Here is a 6,948-nt window from a genome sequence, read left to right as displayed (position 1 = left end):
ATCACGTTTAAATATAACAGCGTTGCGTTTGTAACCACCTTTTCATCAAATCACATTTAAATATGGTCACTGGGATGTTATATTTAAATGTGATGTGATGAACTGGTATTCACAAACACAAAGGTGAGATATTTAACGTACTATAGTGTGACTTTTTTTCACTTTTTGGACGACATCCTATAGTGTGATTTGTTGGTCATGTTTCGGATGGATATGACTTTTATCATATTTTAGACGACATGCTATAGTATGACTTTTTTATCATATTATAGACGACATGCTATAGTGTGACTTTTTTTTATCATATTTTAGACAACATGCTATAGTGTGACTTTTTTATCACATTATAGACGACATGCTATAGTGTGACTTTTTTATCATATTTTAGACAACATGCTATAGTGTGACTTTTTTTTATCATATTATAGACGACATGCTATAGTGTGACTTTTTTTAATCATATTATAGACGACATGCTATAGTGTGACTTTTTTTATCATATTATAGACGACATGCTATAGTGTGACTTTTTTTTATCATATTATAGACGACATGCTATAGTATGACTTTTTTATCATATTATAGACGACATGCTATAGTATGACTTTTTTATCATATTATAGACGACATGCTATAGTATGACTTTTTTTTATCATATTATAGACGACATGCTATAGTGTGACTTTTTTATCATATTATAGACGACATGCTATAGTGTGACTTTTTTATCATATTATAGACGACATGCTATAGTATGACTTTTTTATCATATTATAGACGACATGCTATAGTGTGACTTTTTTTATCATATTATAGACGACATGCTATAGTATGACTTTTTTATCATATTATAGACGACATGCTATAGTATGACTTTTTTATCATATTATAGACGACATGCTATAGTGTGACTTTTTTTAATCATATTATAGACGACATGCTATAGTGTGACTTTTTTATCATATTATAGACGACATGCTATAGTATGACTTTTTTATCATATTTTAGACGACATGCTATAGTGTGACTTTTTTTATCATATTATAGACGACATGCTATAGTGTGACTTTTTTTTATCATATTATAGACGACATGCTATAGTATGACTTTTTTATCATATTATAGACGACATGCTATAGTGTGACTTTTTTATCATATTATAGACGACATGCTATAGTATGACTTTTTTATCATATTATAGACGACATGCTATAGTATGACTTTTTTATCATATTTTAGACGACATGCTATAGTGTGACTTTTTTTTAATCATATTATAGACGACATGCTATAGTGTGACTTTTTTTTATCATATTATAGACGACATGCTATAGTGTGACTTTTTTATCATATTTTAGACGACATGCTATAGTGTGACTTTTTTTTTATCATATTATAGACGACATGCTATAGTGTGACTTTTTTATCATATTATAGACGACATGCTATAGTGTGACTTTTTTTTTATCATATTATAGACGACATGCTATAGTGTGACTTTTTTATCATATTATAGACGACATGCTATAGTGTGACTTTTTAATCATATTTTAGACGACATGCTATAGTGTGACTTTTTTTTATCATATTATAGACGACATGTTATAGTGTGACTTTTTTCATATATTTAGACGACATGCTATAGTATGACTTTTTTTATCATATTTTAGACGACATGCTATAGTATGACTTTTTTTATCATATTATAGACGACATGCTATAGTGTGACTTTTTTTTATCATATTATAGACGACATGCTATAGTGTGACTTTTTTATCATATTTTAGACGACATGCTATAGTATGACTTTTTTATCATATTTTAGACGACATGCTATAGTGTGACTTTTTTTTATCATATTTTAGACGACATGCTATAGTGTGACTTTTTTTTATCATATTTTAGACGACATGCTATAGTATGACTTTTTTATCATATTTTAGACGACATGCTATAGTATGACTTTTTTTTTATCATATTATAGACGACATGCTATAGTGTGACTTTTTTATCATATTATAGACGACATGCTATAGTGTGACTTTTTAATCATATTTTAGACGACATGCTATAGTATGACTTTTTTATCATATTTTAGACGACATGCTATAGTGTGACTTTTTAATCATATTTTAGACGACATGCTATAGTGTGACTTTTTTATCATATTTTAGACGACATGCTATAGTGTGACTTTTTTATCATATTTTAGACGACATGCTATAGTGTGACTTTTTTATCATATTTTAGACGACATGCTATAGTGTGACTTTTTTATCATATTATAGACGACATGCTATAGTATGACTTTTTTATCATATTATAGACGACATGCTATAGTGTGACTTTTTTATCATATTATAGACGACATGCTATAGTGTGACTTTTTTATCATATTTTAGACGACATGCTATAGTGTGACTTTTTTATCATATTTTAGACGACATGCTATAGTGTGACTTTTTTATCATATTTTAGACGACATGCTATAGTGTGACTTTTTTATCATATTTTAGACGACATGCTATAGTGTGACTTTTTTATCATATTTTAGACGACATGCTATAGTGTGACTTTTTTATCATATTATAGACGACATGCTATAGTGTGACTTTTTTATCATATTATAGACGACATGCTATAGTGTGACTTTTTTATCATATTTTAGACGACATGCTATAGTATGACTTTTTTATCATATTATAGACGACATGCTATAGTGTGACTTTTTTATCATATTATAGACGACATGCTATAGTGTGACTTTTTTATCATATTATAGACGACACGCTATAGTGTGACTTTTTTATCATATTATAGACGACATGCTATAGTATGACTTTTTTATCATATTATAGACGACACGCTATAGTGTGACTTTTTTTATCATATTATAGACGACACGCTATAGTGTGACTTTTTTTATCATATTATAGACGACACGCTATAGTGTGACTTTTTTTATCATATTTTAAACGACACGCTATAGTGTGACTTTTTTATCATATTATAGACGACATGCTATAGTATGACTTTTTTATCATATTATAGACGACATGCTATAGTGTGACTTTTTTATCATATTATAGACGACACGCTATAGTATGACTTTTTTTATCATATTATAGACGACATGCTATAGTGTGACTTTTTTTATCATATTTTAGACGACATGCTATAGTGTGACTTTTTTATCATATTATAGACGACATGCTATAGTATGACTTTTTTATCATATTTTAGACGACATGCTATAGTGTGACTTTTTTTATCATATTATAGACGACATGCTATAGTGTGACTTTTTTATCATATTTTAGACGACATGCTATAGTATGACTTTTTTATCATATTATAGACGACATGCTATAGTGTGACTTTTTTATCATATTATAGACGACATGCTATAGTATGACTTTTTTTATCATATTATAGACGACATGCTATAGTGTGACTTTTTTTTTATCATATTTTAGACGACATGCTATAGTATGACTTTTTTATCATATTATAGACGACATGCTATAGTGTGACTTTTTTATCATATTATAGACGACATGCTATAGTGTGACTTTTTTATCATATTATAGACGACATGCTATAGTGTGACTTTTTTATCATATTATAGACGACATGCTATAGTATGACTTTTTTATCATATTTTAGACGACATGCTATAGTGTGACTTTTTTATCATATTTTAGACGACATGCTATAGTATGACTTTTTTATCATATTATAGACGACATGCTATAGTATGACTTTTTTTATCATATTATAGACGACATGCTATAGTATGACTTTTTTATCATATTATAGACGACATGCTATAGTATGACTTTTTTATCATATTATAGACGACATGCTATAGTATGACTTTTTTATCATATTTTAGACGACATGCTATAGTGTGACTTTTTTATCATATTTTAGACGACATGCTATAGTATGACTTTTTTTTATCATATTTTAGACGACATGCTATAGTATGACTTTTTTATCATATTTTAGACGACATGCTATAGTGTGACTTTTTTATCATATTTTAGACGACATGCTATAGTATGACTTTTTTTTATCATATTTTAGACGACATGCTATAGTATGACTTTTTTTATCATATTTTAGACGACATGCTATAGTATGACTTTTTTTATCATATTATAGACGACATGCTATAGTATGACTTTTTTTTATCATATTTTAGACGACATGCTATAGTATGACTTTTTTATCATATTTTAGACGACATGCTATAGTATGACTTTTTTATCATATTTTAGACGACATGCTATAGTATGACTTTTTTATCATATTTTAGACGACATGCTATAGTATGACTTTTTTATCATATTTTAGACAACATGCTATAGTATGACTTTTTTATCATATTATAGACGACATGCTATAGTATGACTTTTTTATCATATTATAGACGACATGCTATAGTATGACTTTTTTATCATATTATAGACGACATGCTATAGTATGACTTTTTTATCATATTATAGACGACATGCTATAGTATGACTTTTTTATCATATTATAGACGACATGCTATAGTATGACTTTTTTATCATATTATAGACGACATGCTATAGTATGACTTTTTTATCATATTATAGACGACATGCTATAGTATGACTTTTTTATCATATTATAGACGACATGCTATAGTATGACTTTTTTTATCATATTATAGACGACATGCTATAGTATGACTTTTTTATCATATTATAGACGACATGCTATAGTATGACTTTTTTATCATATTTTAGACGACATGCTATAGTATGACTTTTTTATCATATTATAGACGACATGCTATAGTATGACTTTTTTATCATATTATAGACGACATGCTATAGTATGACTTTTTTATCATATTTTAGACGACATGCTATAGTATGACTTTTTTATCATATTTTAGACGACATGCTATAGTATGACTTTTTTATCATATTTTAGACGACATGCTATAGTATGACTTTTTTATCATATTTTAGACGACATGCTATAGTATGACTTTTTTATCATATTATAGACGACATGCTATAGTATGACTTTTTTATCATATTTTAGACGACATGCTATAGTATGACTTTTTTATCATATTTTAGACGACATGCTATAGTATGACTTTTTTATCATATTATAGACGACATGCTATAGTATGACTTTTTTATCATATTATAGACGACATGCTATAGTATGACTTTTTTATCATATTTTAGACGACATGCTATAGTATGACTTTTTTATCATATTTTAGACGACATGCTATAGTATGACTTTTTTTATCATATTTTAGACGACATGCTATAGTATGACTTTTTTATCATATTATAGACGACATGCTATAGTATGACTTTTTTATCATATTATAGACGACATGCTATAGTATGACTTTTTTATCATATTATAGACGACATGCTATAGTATGACTTTTTTATCATATTATAGACGACATGCTATAGTGTGACTTTTTTATCATATTATAGACGACATGCTATAGTATGACTTTTTTATCATATTATAGACGACATGCTATAGTATGACTTTTTTATCATATTTTAGACGACATGCTATAGTATGACTTTTTTATCATATTATAGACGACATGCTATAGTATGACTTTTTTATCATATTTTAGACGACATGCTATAGTATGACTTTTTTATCATATTATAGACGACATGCTATAGTATGACTTTTTTTTTATCATATTTTAGACGACATGCTATAGTATGACTTTTTTATCATATTTTAGACGACATGCTATAGTATGACTTTTTTATCATATTATAGACGACATGCTATAGTATGACTTTTTTATCATATTATAGACGACATGCTATAGTATGACTTTTTTATCATATTATAGACGACATGCTATAGTATGACTTTTTTATCATATTATAGACGACATGCTATAGTATGACTTTTTTATCATATTTTAGACGACATGCTATAGTATGACTTTTTTTATCATATTATAGACGACATGCTATAGTATGACTTTTTTATCATATTATAGACGACATGCTATAGTATGACTTTTTTATCATATTATAGACGACATGCTATAGTATGACTTTTTTATCATATTTTAGACGACATGCTATAGTATGACTTTTTTATCATATTTTAGACGACATGCTATAGTATGACTTTTTTTTATCATATTATAGACGACATGCTATAGTATGACTTTTTTATCATATTTTAGACGACATGCTATAGTATGACTTTTTTATCATATTATAGACGACATGCTATAGTATGACTTTTTTATCATATTATAGACGACATGCTATAGTATGACTTTTTTTATCATATTTTAGACGACATGCTATAGTATGACTTTTTTATCATATTATAGACGACATGCTATAGTATGACTTTTTTTATCATATTTTAGACGACATGCTATAGTATGACTTTTTTATCATATTTTAGACGACATGCTATAGTATGACTTTTTTATCATATTTTAGACGACATGCTATAGTATGACTTTTTTATCATATTATAGACGACATGCTATAGTATGACTTTTTTATCATATTTTAGACGACATGCTATAGTATGACTTTTTTATCATATTTTAGACGACATGCTATAGTATGACTTTTTTATCATATTTTAGACGACATGCTATAGTATGACTTTTTATCATATTATAGACGACATGCTATAGTATGACTTTTTTATCATATTTTAGACGACATGCTATAGTATGACTTTTTTATCATATTATAGACGACATGCTATAGTATGACTTTTTTATCATATTATAGACGACATGCTATAGTATGACTTTTTTATCATATTATAGACAACATGCTATAGTATGACTTTTTTATCATATTATAGACGACATGCTATAGTATGACTTTTTTATCATATTATAGACGACATGCTATAGTATGACTTTTTTATCATATT

The 6,948-nt window shown here is 27.2% G+C and overlaps 1 long non-coding RNA gene across 3 annotated transcripts; it reads right to left on the bottom strand.

Moving 5' to 3' along the window:
- Window positions 1–371: 371 nt before the first annotated feature.
- On the bottom strand, window positions 372–2,297 carry LOC138629858 (uncharacterized). 3 transcript variants are annotated; one of them, XR_011311590.1, is made up of 3 exons: window positions 1,691–2,295; window positions 1,420–1,573; window positions 372–720 (listed from the first exon to the last, which is right to left on the bottom strand). It is a non-coding gene; the product is annotated as an uncharacterized lncRNA (long non-coding RNA). The 3 variants fall into 3 exon arrangements; XR_011311589.1 differs by lacking the exon at window positions 372–720 and adding an exon at window positions 728–989 and having other exon boundaries at window positions 1,029–1,573; window positions 1,652–2,297; XR_011311588.1 differs by lacking the exon at window positions 372–720 and adding an exon at window positions 728–989 and having other exon boundaries at window positions 1,029–1,573; window positions 1,691–2,296.
- Window positions 2,298–6,948: the final 4,651 nt, after the last annotated feature.

The sequence above is a fragment of the Brachyistius frenatus genome, unplaced genomic scaffold (genome assembly GCF_029030835.1).
Source record: "Brachyistius frenatus isolate BFR_SWC_R1_liver_20210118 unplaced genomic scaffold, ASM2903083v1 Contig_122, whole genome shotgun sequence".
Lineage (NCBI taxonomy): Eukaryota > Metazoa > Chordata > Actinopteri > Embiotocidae > Brachyistius > Brachyistius frenatus.
The sequence above is the reverse complement of the archived record's forward strand: the minus strand, read 5'-3'. Positions and strand labels throughout refer to the sequence as shown.